Below are 15,130 nucleotides of genomic sequence, written 5' to 3'. Positions count from 1 at the left end.
GTCGGAAGCCTGAGTTAACCTCCTGTACGCTGATACCAGATACAGATTAGTGACAATATGGTGGACGCCAGACCGCTGACCATGCGAGAGGAGGGAGCAGACCTGTCATATAAATCAGGGTCGAGGGCAGTGCTGGAGAGGTTGAGGAGCAGGGTGGACAATTGGGATGTGGTTCCCATGTCGGTACAAAAGAATAAGGAGGTGGGGGCCACCCAGAAATAGCAGTAACAAAGGGTACCGTAGGGACGGAACAGGGGAGATTGTTCTGAACTACAAGCAAAGCACAAATATATCATGATGGTCATGAAGATTGTGTGGGATCAGAGACCCTCAGATTTTGATGTAATGCTTAGCCAAATTTTCATGAGGGCCACAATATGGCAGATGTTGCCAGACGACATATGATGCTTGTGGGTGGGAAGGTGGATGTGGAGGAAAATGTAAGGTATGCCTAGTGGTGGGTGTACAGTCTGAATGCAACTGATGATGCGTGACAGTGAGAAAAGCAGTGCTAATGAGGAAGTGCAAGGAGTGGGTGGAGGGCAAACACACAGATGGGCAGGATTGTGAGGTGCTAGCACCAGCACCTATGCGGGTTGGGGTGGATGACGCAGAACGCTGTGGTGGTGTCTCTATGTATTTCAGAGAAAGGGGAGGAACAGGGAGGAGACCCGGGCTGGCAGGGTACTGGGGGAGGCAGCTGTGTGCAACAGAGGGGCAGGAGGAGATTCTGGAAAAAAGTGGTGCGAAGACAGATTTGGCAAATAGGTGCCTGCAGGGAAAAAGAGGCAGGGTACAGATATTCCCAATGGCTATTGTGACCGCTGCTACTAAGAGTACCACCCACATTCTGACACACACAAACGGGGCCCTGACAGCTGGGGGGAGACATACCCGGATAGAAGGGCATGAAATCAACTGGATTTCAGAATGACTGGTGACTGTGCATTGTGCACGGTAGACGAGGAGTTAGGCAGAATTGCATGCAGTACCCTCTGGGACCACCACATACAATTAGGACTACAGGTGTAATCAAAACTTATCAGAGACTTATGTCTGTACTAGACAGTTTTGTGGTAGCGAGCTGAGCAGCCAGGCTTCTCTCAAGAGGGAATGTGAGCAGTACAAGAAGGTACACAGAGATCTTACCATCATAGTGGTTCAAGTAGACACTTGCTCTCAAAGTTTCTTAGTAAAACACTTATTCATTTATTAAACAATAATTTAGAAAACATTCACTAGAAGGAGGCAACTTAATATTATACTCAAACACACTTCAATAACAAACCAATGAGTTTCTGAACAAATTAGGCTCCCCTGAAATAGGAGCAAAATGGCATTTCAGTTACTTTCAATGGGAGTAAAAAGGCAAAAGTTAGCAGAATAGATCACAAATACTTTCTTAGGCAGTGAAAATAGTTTTTGTTCACTAGAGGACTTGATTCATTTCAATAGGCCTAGGCCAAAGTCAATGGACTAGTGTCTTGGATAGGAAAGAGCAGTTCTAGAAGTAAACAGTAAAGTCTTTGTGAAAGTTCTCAAAAGTAGTTTGTACAAAAAAGAATCATATGTTGGGTCACAAGCTGATTAGGCCTACAAGTTTGGAAAGTTTCACGAATTTTCACCGTGAGAGAGGTGTTCTCTCAATCGGGTTGGCACAGTACCTTAGTATTAAGCAAAAGATGCAGCTGAAGATGTTGGTTCCTGGCAGTTCCTGCAGATCTCACTGTTCCTGAGCCTCATTCATGGGGACATGAGGGAGGAACATCGGGGGACTCCTGCACTACACGGGATCATCGGAAAACGTTGGCAAAATGGAATCACTTCAGTTCGAGTAGCTGTAATTCAAGCACACAAGCTGGTGTCCTTCCCACTGGTTAATCCTAACCAGCTTCGAGAATGGTATCCAGGTGGCTTACGAGTTGATTGGTCCTACCAACTCAAAGAAAGAAGTCGTCCTTGAAGGGGATTCTCTGTTGAGCTGAACTTGGCAATTCGACCTGCAGCAGGGCTTCACCGGGCAAACCAATGGTCCAGGAGTTGCAGCAGTCGTCTTCGATTCTTTCGTTCCAGTGGTCGACTCTGCTTTCCAGTCCAAGAGACTTGCCTTTTAAACAGTTTTCTACCATTCATTCCAGCCTAGCTGCCACTCACCCAGCAGGGTGGCGGTCCTTGCCGGACAGTCAGCCAGCCTATCACGCCACAGTGCATTTGGCTCTCCTAGGTGATTAAACACAGGGAGTTTTCGTTCACCTCCTTCACTTCCTGCCCACCCCAGACACTCAGACGCCAGGGACGGTCTTCAGTCCTGAAGCCCGCCGAAGTCATAGAAACAAAGGGATCAAACCTGGTTTGGCGCGCAGAGACAAACACTAGAAGGACCTTTCCAAAAAGAAATCGCAAAAAAAGAAGACCGGGACCTGTTTAAAAATAGGTGCTTAAGGCGCCATCTTGAAAAATATGGCTCCCGCGATTTTTAGCTACCGGTGTTCGCGGTCGGGAAATTTGTTGTAAAACCATTGCCACCAGCCATTTCGATAGAAAAGGGTAGCATTTGACTGCTACATGAGTTTCTAGACAGAGGGGATACTAAGTAGCCCCTCCAGCACTCTATAGGAAGATAGTGTGTGCTGGGTCTAGGAATTTAAAGACTAGTAAAATCAATTTAACCTTACATTCTCTGGGAAACAGTAGTTTTTCCCAGAGAAGGTTTTTAAACCTTTGGGAAGTCTAAAAGACATCCCTGTGTCACTGCACTGAGGGTGCTGTGTGACAGACATAAAAACAGATGATGCATATGAAGTTGTCTAAACTCCACAACCAAAAGCAATAAACACAGAAAACAACCAGAATTAAAACATACGGAGTCCCAAAGTTCATCAAAAGAGCTGGAGGTCTCTAAGGTAGAGAGGAATAAGCAAATTTTGAGAATTCTCCCTAACACGGGCCAATGAACAAAGTGTCAGTGGAAAGAGTAGTGTCAGGCGAACTACATGAATGCATGTCAGAGGCTGTGAAAAAACAACAGGACGTGTTCAGGGCATGTGCACCAAAGAAGGACATCGACAGGCCCACATATAAAGAAGGTGGTCCGTGACAGCATGACTTGATAGTGTTTGGGGGAAAGAACAGAGTATGGTGAATTACAATTGGTAGTGTTGGCTCTGGGAAGAAAGAAGATAACTGCATCTGAGCGAGTGTGGCCCATGACACCTGACAATGACTTACAGCCACAGCTAATGACATCCATAGAAGATAAGGAGTGGCATGTGGCCAAGGGCCTACAGTTTGAAGTGATGAAGATTATCCTATAGAAGAGCAAGAAGGAGGGCCAAAGGAAATGTGAGCGGCTCCTTGTGGACCAGAAAGGGGAGGATGAACAAATAATGCAATCTATCAATTTGGAGAAAAAGCAAGACAGTGGGTATCGGTACCCAACAGAGATGGCCTGGGGGCCCATGGCCAAATAGGGCTGGCAGGAGCACGTGGACCTTTGTGTGACTTACACATCCTTCTAATCAATAAATCTGCCTTGATAATGACCCTGAGGTCGAAACACGTGCAGGCACAAACACAATAAACAATTAGAGTATTGTAAACCAACACGTATTTCTTGTGCTCCTTACTAAGAGATACATTCTCGGAACATCCTCAGCGTCTGGCACGATAGTGTCTGGTCTCAAAACACCTATCTCAATCCCCCATCCAGAAACAGTGGGGCACTGTTTCTATTACACCAGTATACACGCATCAGGACAAGATCAAAATTCCATCTGGTAGTGCGGCAGTCCCACAGTCCTACTGTTTCCCCCTACCATTACAAACTGGCAAGTTGTTGTTCACACTGACTGCGGGTACACCTATGAACTGTGAGGTACTAGAGGCTGACTATTACTGGAAAGTAAGAGAAAAATGTACTTTGACTTGGACAGCGCACACAAACATGACAGACACATGCTGGATTTTAGAGTGACAGGGATGTTCAGAGGTAGAAAGGGTGGGAGGTACATGTAGTTATAACTGTTTTTGTTTTAGATCGATAATGGCTGATGCTAATAAGTGGAGAGTGTCTATGCAGTGCAGTGAATGAATGGCTTTAGATGAGTTAGGCCATAAAGCAGTTGTCTCGTTTTGAAAATGTGTTTTATTTTTTTGCTTCCTTATTGAGTATGTATATATCAGAATTGTTTTATTACAGTGCAGGGGCGTTGCTAGGCGGGGGCTAAGAGGGCTATACCCCCTGATCTTTTGGTTGTAGCCCCAGATAGAATCTCAGCCAAAAGACTAGCTAGCCCCCAGTCCCGACAGTTCCGACATCAGCGTAGCCCCGGGTCTTTTCCAGACCTAGCAACTCCCCTGTTGCAGTGTGTTTTATGTAGTGGGTCACAGATTGCAACTAGGCAAGGTATTAAAAAGCGATTATAGTGGTGTATAGAAAATAATGAGAAGAGAAATAAAATTGGGCACGTTACCATCTCTGATACTGCATTTTCTTTTGATTTCTTTGAGGCACATTGGATGCAGTGAGAGTGGCCTACAGGAAAAACACCCATGCAAAGCGAGGTCACAGAGCTGTGGAATGCGTGATGCCTCAGGCTGCCAAGGCCAGTACAGGCTCCTGCTGAGAATGTACACAGCGACAACGCACCTGGCTCAAATCCCATTAGAGGCTGCCTCGCAGAAATGGCACTGAACGCCTTTCGCAACTACTTCGCAACTACTTTTGCAACATTAACATTCCTCTCTATCATTCCACTACTGATATGACTGCACAGTCTGAATTACTTAGTATCTCTAGCATTGTGTATGTCTGTAATTCTTGACTATGTTTTTTACCTCTGTAAATCTGCTTTTATATTTCATATGTATGTCTGGAACTTCTGGAACTTCTGCAAACCGTCGAATGCGCCCAGATACCTCCGGGTTAAGATGCACTATAGAAATAAATAAAACAAACAAAACAAAACAAACAAACTGGCTTCCTTCCCCCTGTTCTTCGGAATTGACCTTTTTGTTATTATATGTACTGTTTCATGGGTGGAGAATGGATTTAGCCTCTCAGTTTGTATATAAGGATGAGCCAGGCCTTGGTGGGCAGAGCAGTGGGCAGCCCTCTCGTGCACCTCTGTGTTTGCATTACAGCCAATTTCTCTATGATTCTGGTCGCCTGTGTATCATTTGTGTTGAGTGCCTGAAGTGCCCGAGTTGTTGGGGTGCACTGGTATCGTGGGGAGTAGGACGAGCCTGTAACTGGAACGAAAACCCTCTTTTCACAGAGTAATGGGAATCAAGCGTTGTTATTTATTCACAGGCATATATTTGGCGAATCTGTGGTGCAGAAACAATTCCTCTTGTAAAAAGAAGCCAGGAGAGAGGTGAAAGCGACCGTGATTCCTGTTTGTGGTGTCGGCACTGATGATGTGGATGTCAGTGCTGATGGCGCTTCTCTTTGCCCACTAATAATAATACAATTACATGTCTGCAGCACTACGGTTACCAGATGACTCCATATCACTGGGGGCAACATAGATAGCCTTTTCCTTAGTCCATTTCATGTAATAGATGATTTTAGTACACAATGTAAAGTTTCTTAATGTATCGCCAACCGGAAGATGAAGGGATGACTTGTAAGCTGCAGGCTAGTCTCAGCATGTCTGAGGTAAACGCTTAACTCGCTGAGCTATCTGCTCAGTCACCAGTTCAAGTCAAAGGCACTTTTATGCAGCACCTGCAGTGAATGGGAGTTTTGTAAATACCCGTCTTTTGCTCTCCAGAACCCGCAATATTGTTTTATTGACGCGTGGGATGGCGTGTGCCTGGGCAAGGGACTTGTCCCAGCTAGTACCCCTTCAAGCTCCACAGCGGGGAATTCCCGGACGAGTCCCAGCAGCTACTGGGCCCCAGGGGCAAACGCAGTGACTGCTGCTGCAGGAAGTGCAGGAAAGGCCAGGAGCATAAAGGCTGAAAGAGCTGCGGTCAGCTGATGAAGGATTTACTAGACGCGCATTCAGCAATGGAAGGCTAGCTAACACAGCGTGCAACGCAGCGGGACTCTCCTAAGCGCTCAGGGGAGATGAGCGTGCGTGCGTGCGAATGCTGCGTTCCCAGAGGATGAAGGTGCTGATGTGAATAACACACGCTCATGGGAGTTTTGTGTGCTGTGCTGGTATGAATGCTGTGTGCGCGGAGGAGGCGAGTGTGCTTGCGTGAGGCAGTGCATGTTGTGCGCTCTGTGCAGCCCTGCGAGCGCATGGTGTCACTAGAAATTAGTATTAGGGCCGGGGCACAGGGGGTTTGGTTTGGGGGAGGTTGGGGAGGGGCATCAAATACGGGTCAACAGGCTAAACTGGTTTAAGTATATCTATATTTTACCAGGGTGGTTTAGAAATATGTGACATTAAGCATGTTCAGAGTTGGTTTCAGACAATACAAGTTTAGCATCGAGTTAATATACATTCTAAAAAGTTAACTCTCATAAGTTCAACAGTTGCAAAAACGCCCTATGCACTCGGCAAGAGACTGCATTTAACTCAAGTAGACATCATTTCCAGCACAGCTTCAAGTAATGCGTAGTTAGAGGTGGTATTTGCCATCAGAGACATTGCTGTCAGCTCAGCTTTAAATAACAGTCACACAGAGTCTGATTAACAGAAGAGATATCACTCATACCTGAGTTTCAAATGATAGACACGGACCGTCTGTTTAACAGATGAAATATCTAAAGACAGTGCTGATTATAGGGGGAAAGGAGGCAATCACTCCGTTGGTTATTTAGCAATGATAGCAGTAATCTCACTTTCCCCCATGGAATTGTTGACCGTTTTTGGTTTCTGGCTGTACATCCCAGTGGTGGCGTGTGAATTTTCTAATTGAATGGCCGTCAACATTTGCCTCAAATATGCCAGAATGACTGAGCTTAGCAAGGGAGTCCAAAGCAATGTGCATAAGAGCATGCCCATGTTTGCTTTGCACATAATGGCAATAAAGATACTAGAAGAAAATATGTCCACGCGTCTTTTGCCAATATTTGTCAGTGTCCACACTTAAGAACATATTTCAGTTGGCTTTATAATTAAAAATGCATTGCCATAGTATGAAAACTTGTCCAAACTGGCTTCATCAACATGCTGGTCTAGCCACATAATAACACTTATCATGCTTGCTTCTCTTTAAAGAGGCTAAATGCAAAATGTCATACCACAGTAAGAAGTGGCTAGACTAGCTACACCAAAACGTAATTCCTGGGGTGCAACACCACCCCCCTCCTCTCAAAATCAGCTCCACGGCCCAGCACAAACACATAAACATACACATTCACACAACATTCACACACAACATGCACTCGCTCATTAGACACAACACAAGCATACATGCACCCACATATTTGAATGAACTTAACTTCTGCCTCGTTCCTGAAGTTTACTCCCAGCGCTCCAGCTCCCACGTAGCACAAACAGAAAGCAAAAAGCTCTTCCTACCCATTTGCGCAAGAGCCGGAATGTTGATGATGAAGCACCCCGTTCTGTTCGTATGTGCATGGAGGTGCAGGAGTGCCCCCTCACACATAAAAACACACAGTTCCCCTGCCAGCATACCCAATAAACTGTGCAACGTTGGGTAAGATAAATGCCACCGGCTTTGCATGGCCCAATGGACATGCGCGGCTGGGGAAAAGAACTGTCAAACGGAAACTGCATTACCCTTTGACAGTTCAAGGCAGCAAAGGAGTGCTCCCACAGCTGCTTTGTAGCGCTCTCTCAGCTGCAAAAAGCAGCTGAGGGAGTGTTCAGTTTTACCTCTGGGCTGGCTCCTTGGCATCTCCATAATGAGTGAGGATGCCCATGACTTGGCGCCCCTCATCCATTATGGACACGTCGCCACTGGAACACCCTCAATTCATCAATGCACAGTGTCAGTGTGGCTGTAGATGAAATACTGTTGACTTTGAAGTCATGCACATGAACTGCGCTGTTGGTATTGCAGTGATTATGAGCACACTAAGGGGTCCAAAGATATGTCCTACAGTATAGGGCTACCAGGGTAGCTCAGGAGGTTGAGCGACTGTTGCTGAGATGTCATAATGTAAAATGGCTGTAAATATTATCTTTTTGTAATTCCTTATAAAATACAAGGGTTATGAAATGTGTTCAGGCAGATGATGGGTTGTGCTGGTCACTTGCTTATATTCAGGGCAGAGGGGAATTTCTGCCCCGTAGTGAAAATCAAAAGTTGGCATCCATGAACCCACAGTTTAATTTCCTAATAACGGCTGTCAGCACAATAGAAGCAGTTATTTGTCATTAATCAGTTTGACAAGCATATAACATCTTTAGAAACATATCCTGTGGTAAAACACAAGGAAGGGGCAAACAAATCACAGGATATTTGTGTGGTGGTCGGACAAAAACAAATAACACCTTTAAAAGACAATTATTGAATGTAAGTTTAAGAAGCATTTTTAATTTTTTTATTTATTGTGTATTAGTTTAGTCATACAACTTTAAGCACTTGAAAAAGAAACAAAGAAAGAACACAAGTACATTTATAAAAGAAAGAGAAAAGAAAATAAGAAAAATAATTGCAGTACATTTCATATTTAAAGATAATACACATCTGTTAAAACTTTCCAAATTGAGTGACTCTTAGAAATGTTTAATTGCTTCATGCCAAATAGCATGGGCAGCTGCAGTAATGATGATGGATTCTGCTCTGAATAGAGTAGCCCAGAATTGATCTTGAGCGACGACCGCGATATAAGTGACAAAGTTGCCATAACCTTTTTGGTAACATTCTTTGAGAAAAGGACAGTTAGTCAATAAGTGTCATCCTGTCTCCACTTGAGTATGGCAGAGGCGACAAATGTGCTTTTCCATTGTTATGCTCTTCTAGGAGCCGATATGCTCCATGGTGGGGAGAAGGTTTAGGCAAAGTCGTATAATGAAGCTTTTAAGTTCCATGGTACAATATTTGGTTAGGTACGAGCAAAGTTTGTTGGGATGAAAGCTCTGGTGAGAGTGTTCATTGTGCCTTCTAATACCCTGCAGTTTTTCAATGTTTTTGACTAGTTCCCATTGAGATGATTTAGTTTTAATGATCTTTTCATAATTGGGGTTTGTATTGATAAGGTCCTCTGCCAAATTTAATTCCTCAAGGTAAGCCTTGGCAGTGGACTTTAGTTCTTTAAAGAAAGTGTTATTGTTTTCCGATGCCAAGTTTTCCCCAACAGTTGCAGTAGGGCGTTAGAATTTGGATTTGTGGCCACAAGTTTGTAATAGAGTAAGGTTCTCTGAGTGGGCGAGATTGTCATCAAGGAGGTTTGCCCGTATTCTAGTCTGAGTGCCTCAACCAGTGCTGTTTTAGGGAGATTTATAACAGATCGTAGAACTTTCCCCTCTAATCCATCAAGCACGGGCGTACAGTATACCAGGTGTAATAGATGATCGATAAATCTCCAGTAGACCCTCAATGTTATATCCGCCCTGGTGCATGATGTAGTGTCTTACCACCAACTATTTTTTCCAGGTTTTGGCAGTAATCATCTCACCGTAGTAGGCAGCCATGGGGTTAGCAGGTATAGGAAATCCCAAAAAAGTGTATTCCTTGAAGTTGTCTAAGTAGATGCGTTTGAAGTTCCAGTTCTTTCCCCTATCATTTCTTGTGCACTTTCCCAAAATCATTGTCTTTGTTTAGTGGTCTTTATGATCATTTGGTTTCTCGTAGAATACCCCACAAGCATGTCGAGTGACCGTTGTAGTTCTATTTGTGTTTGGTCAACAAGTATGATGTCGTCCGCGTATGCTAGCCATGACACGTGCTTACCATTTATTTATGGTGGAAAGTTATTGACTTTCTGGATGGCTTGGGCAAAGTTAGCGGTAAACAAGTTGTATATGATAGGTGCAAATACACAACCTTGTTTAAGACCTCGGTTCGTTTGGCTATAGTTAGTCTGAACACCTCTTAGATTTTATTGAATGGAAATTTCTGTGTCAGTGTGCAGCTGTTCTATGTAATATAGCTGCGATGGATTTATGCCCCATCAAGCCAGTTTTTTCCAAAGTAGAGGTCTGGGTACTAGGTCAAAAGCTTTGTTGAAGTCGACAAAGCAGCAAAACAAAGGCCACTTTTGCTTTATGGTTATTTCTGCAATGAGGTGCTGGAGGACACATATGGTTGTTAGTTTGTTATATGACTTTCTGAAGCCCGATTGACACATACTTAAGAGTGCTGATTTCTCTCATCTGGTAAGATTTATTAATAGTACAGTGTCAAATATCTTCTGGCTCACGTCCATCATGGCAAGGAGGCGATAGTTAGATGGATCCAGTCTATCGCCCCTCTAGACGGATTTGCACCAGCTGGGTGGTATTTCACCCGTAATTTCTATATATCTGTAGAGTGTAGCTAGTACTTTAGGCCAAAGATCTGGATGGGCCTTCATGCCAACATTAGATATGCCGCCTGGACCAGGGGCACAATAGCTCTTTAGCTTTGTGATTATATTAACTAATGTGTCCTCCTCGAAGTCGAACTTAGTGAGTGGCATTATTGTGTTGCTTAAGGTTCCATGGTTCGGTTTGAATGAGAGGTCCCTATATAGCCCGTCAATGTGATCAAACCATACTTCTTCTGGTATAGGGTTGAATCTGCAGGCATCAGTGACTTGCAGTGATTGCTGAAATGTGACCAGAATTAGCAGCAGACATTCGCTTTTAGCCAGGTAAAGAGTATCAGCCAATTTGATGTATTAGTAGATTTTTTGTGTAAAGCCAACCAGTTTTTGTAGCTAGTGGCCAATTTTTTGATAAGGCTCTTCTTTGTCTGGTCACACAGAGTGTGATCACATCTAATCTTTATGTGTGCCTTGTTTAGATGTTTTTGGGCTGCAATAGCAGGATCGTATGGAGTTGCGGTGTTGTGACGCACAACGTTGTAGCAATTTTTGGTCGAATTTAGCGCTCTAGATTTTATCATATGCTCCAGGTCCCAATTTGCTGTTGTTAACATTTTTCGATGTTTAATTGGTCGTCCCACATCCAGGCATCGGTGTCCCTAATGTTCGCAGAGGACCAGTGCAGTTGATTTCCCTGCACTTTATGACTCACCAAGAAGCATGTTTCAGGCTCTCCCTCGGGTCTGTCTTCTGTGTCACATTGTACTCCACCCCATTGTGGGACCTTTGTTAGGGTAGAAAACTGGGTTGGACACAAAGTCAGTTCTGCCCAGGCTTTGCCTCGGAGCATTGCTTTTGACATGCCTGAAAGGTAAAGAAAGATGGAACCGATGTGAAACCTGACGGCAGCAGGGCAGCATAACAGATCTGTTTGAGGATGTGGCTCTGTTGCCATTCACGAGACCAGGTTGATCCTGGGATTGGAGCAAAAGGCTTGGCTAGAACATGGGGCATTAATCTCAATGATTCAGGCCCATAATACAGAGGCTATATTTACTCGCAACACTTCGAACTGCGTATTAGAATTGGAGGTCGACAAGTTAGAATTCCCTAAATTAAAGGCCTTCTGTCGGCTTAGCATCCCGACTAACGTGGGGAGGAATGTGATGTTGGCTGCACAATGGGCAGCGGAATTGGATATTCAGGTAGACTGTACAGATATATATATACATTCTTCTCACTGATTACTGCGGTTTCATACAGCATGGGGACTGGAGAAATTCAGTATAAAATTATTCAAATGTACTATTGCACACCAGTCAAGATGGCCATGATGAAATTATTGACATCCACTGATTGCTGGAGGGGCTGTGGGCAGTGAGGGTTGTTGGGGTATATATTTTGGTCCTGCCCCATTGCCCAGAGATTCTGGGGCTTGGTCAAGGAGAAGTTGTGTAGAATCCCAGGGGCGACACCGCCGTTAGAGCCTAGGTTTATGTTATTCGGGGCAGGGTTGGAGGAGTAGCATGATGACAATAATGTGATTAGACTTTTGCATACGATGTTGTTCGCTTCCAGGAAAAACACTCTTATTAAATGGAAGTGCCCAGAAAGGCCTCTGAGTGAGTATGTGGGGGGGGGCTTGTTTCGAGCCTGTGTGGGCATTAGAGGCAAGCCTATCTGAACCGACGAAGAATGGAGAGAGAGAGAGAGGCAGCTTTGGGAACTATATGGTCAATCCATTTGAACAATCTTCTGTTGTCAGCAGAGCCTGTCCTCTATTGAGTACTAGCTGGGTGGGGGGCAGGGAAGTTGGGGGGAAAGGGAGGGGAATATTGAAGGAGTACTGAAATCCAGCTCAAACATTTATTACGTCTGCTTCAGCAAGGATGTGTTTGTGTTTTCCTCCCCCCTATGTGCATTATATCCTCTACATGTTCCTTTTATGAGAGACTGTTTGTGCCCCTGGGAGAGTGGGGTGGGGGGTCCAACCTTATTTCTGTGAAATGTTTGGACTAGATAATTAGAACCCAGTAGTAGTGAACTTTGTCCATTGTTTATGAGCCTCCCGTCCTTTGTTTAGTTCCTCCCGATTTGCATTTGTTGTGTTGTTGTATTTAATGTATGATCATTTTTCGTTAATACAAATATTTAAATATAAAATAAAGAAGATTGTTTCAGTTTGGAAATGTCTTTTTTGTTTTTTTCTATGCAAGTGTTAGCTGCACATTTGAAAAACAATACTGTGCCCAGCAAGTAGGATGCCTGCTCTTAACAGTGATGGCCCCCACCCCAGTGATATTCATGGGCCATTGATCCCTGTGGTGCCCCTTTCAGGCCAGAAGAACGAACACAGACTAAGCAAATAAATCCTGCAAATGACGTCTGGGCTAGCTAAGGACAGAGGCAGATTTAGCAGCCGGACCAGGGACAAGAGCCCATCGGGCCCGCCTGCTCAACCTCTCTCACCTCAAAGGGAAACAGCATAGACTACACAGGGCTTCCCATTGAGCTCTTATCTCTTATGTCTTTAATAGTCTCAGCAGCAGACCACTGGAAATGGGAGTTGATTAGGTAAATGGCAGTGACCGTTCTTGTGGTACTTTTTTGTTCTTACAATTCTATAAGGTTTTAACATGCTATGATTGCTGGTGGATTAGACATTTGAGGGAGGGGCACCTGCTGAACTAGCTGCAAGCAGTGGCTTACTTAGTGAGGATCCTCAATTCTGATCCTGTAATGGTAGTGAGAATGTATTCTTCTCAACGTGCATCCTTTTTTTCTAAACATTGTTATGCAAACTAAGGGTAATTTCCACCATGGCACTCCACTTTTTACTTGTTTGTATAACAATGTTTAGAAAAAAGGAAGCTATGGCTCTCCACTTTTTTTTTTTAACAACTCTATTTAATTTTTGAGAGCATCCATTATAGACATGTGTGCATATTGAAATGACAAACAATGGCTTTGCCCATGTCTTCCCTTTCCCCCCACACCAAGTGATCAGTTCTTTTTGCTTGCATGTAATGATTGTCAAGCTTCCCCCTCAAACCCTCACCTCACCCCCCAACAGAACCCCCCCCAACTTTGGGTGAAGAATTTGCACTTTCCGACTTTTTAGTGTTCAACAGATTGAGTCGCTTTTCCAGCTCAAAGTTCACATTATCAAATGACAGACATTTTTCGGAGCAGCCTAGGTTCGAAATACATCTGTTCCTTGTCGTCTGTAAATTCATGTAGTGGCAACCAGGTGTTAAGATATTTTGAGTAATAACCATGAGTTAGCACCGTTACTTTTTCAATAGCCATTACTCCCTACAGTCTCACCCACCACATGGCTACCACTGATCCTTGTTCAGTCTTCCATGCATGTGCCAAAGTGGGCTCTCCACTTTTTACTTATTTTGTATAACAATGTTTCGAAAAAAGGAAGCACATTGAGAAGTATACATTCTCACTACCATTACAGGATCAGAATTAAGGATCCTCACAAAGTAAGCCACAAGCTTACCAGAACTTGAGAAGACAAAGACAACCTCCCCCCCTTTTTATCGTGACACAGCGGTCAGGTAAAAAAAACGTTGAAAGTTTTCCCAGAAAATACTGAAATTAAGTTGCAATTTAGATATGACAATATCTTTTCTAAACAGAAAGTTACAAATATGCTCTTAATTGTTTATTTGTGTAGAATCGAGTCCCTGAAGAAAGTCTAAAGAAGGAAATGCATTGGGCAAGCTATGACCCATATGTGTCTCTGAAAATAAAGAACTTCTTTTGAGTTATACTACAGTCATCAAGAAGATTCAATATAAGAAATGTTTGATGAACTGACATTTATTGTCACAATATATACATTGAATTGATAGAAATATTATGTGTTGAAATACACACAAGGTCCTTCCAACTTCCTAGGATATCATATCTAGGATCCATCTGCCCAAAAGCATTTGCTGCCACTTTCTACACCGCACAAAATGTTGTATGATTTGGCAGGCAACTTTGGAGAGAAAAGAGGACTAAACGTGTTTGCTTGCTATTTCAGGTCTGCCTACCAAATGTGCCTGGTTTCCCACCAGCATGTATTGTAATGCTGCTAGAAAACCAATTGATTTCTGTGAAATCCACCAGACATTAACACCTGGTAAAAGCAAGTAGAGTCCAAAGGGGTCTGTTGTAGATGATTCCCTAATCTTTAATTGTGGGTAGCTTTGTCACTTTTTTCTAAACTTATAGTGGAGAAGTGAAGACTAAAGGTGATTTCAACTGTGTTTTACTATTTACTTTTCCACTAAATTGTGCAAACACATAAAATTGCATGCAGGAGACCTTTTGCACAAATGTGCAAATAGAAAGGCCCCCCTCTGTGCAACTTAGGGTTAAAAACAAAATGACCCTCATACATGCTTTGATCAACATGTTTCTACAATCATCTATACATTGCCAGATTGGTTTATCATGTGATTCAGACCCTCTTAAAGCCATCTGTATAAAACGGACAATTATTTTAGGACTTCAAACACAAATGTAAATACATATTTATAACAACTTGAGCTAGGAAGATACCTGGTCAAGTAGAACATCTCAAACTAGGCTCAAATTCCTCCTTCACCACTTAACCAAAGTGTGTGATCTGTGCCTCTCGCCTCCAACAAAAAAAACCCTCACTCAAGATTTAATAGACTAGTTTTGCTCCAATTATAACAGTGACCCTTCATATTAAACATGCAAAGGACCAGA

Source organism: Ambystoma mexicanum, chromosome 9 (genome assembly GCF_040938575.1).
Source record: "Ambystoma mexicanum isolate Mex_15411 chromosome 9, UKY_AmexF1_1, whole genome shotgun sequence".
NCBI classification, from domain to species: Eukaryota; Metazoa; Chordata; class Amphibia; order Caudata; family Ambystomatidae; genus Ambystoma; species Ambystoma mexicanum.
This window is presented reverse-complemented; position numbering follows the sequence as displayed.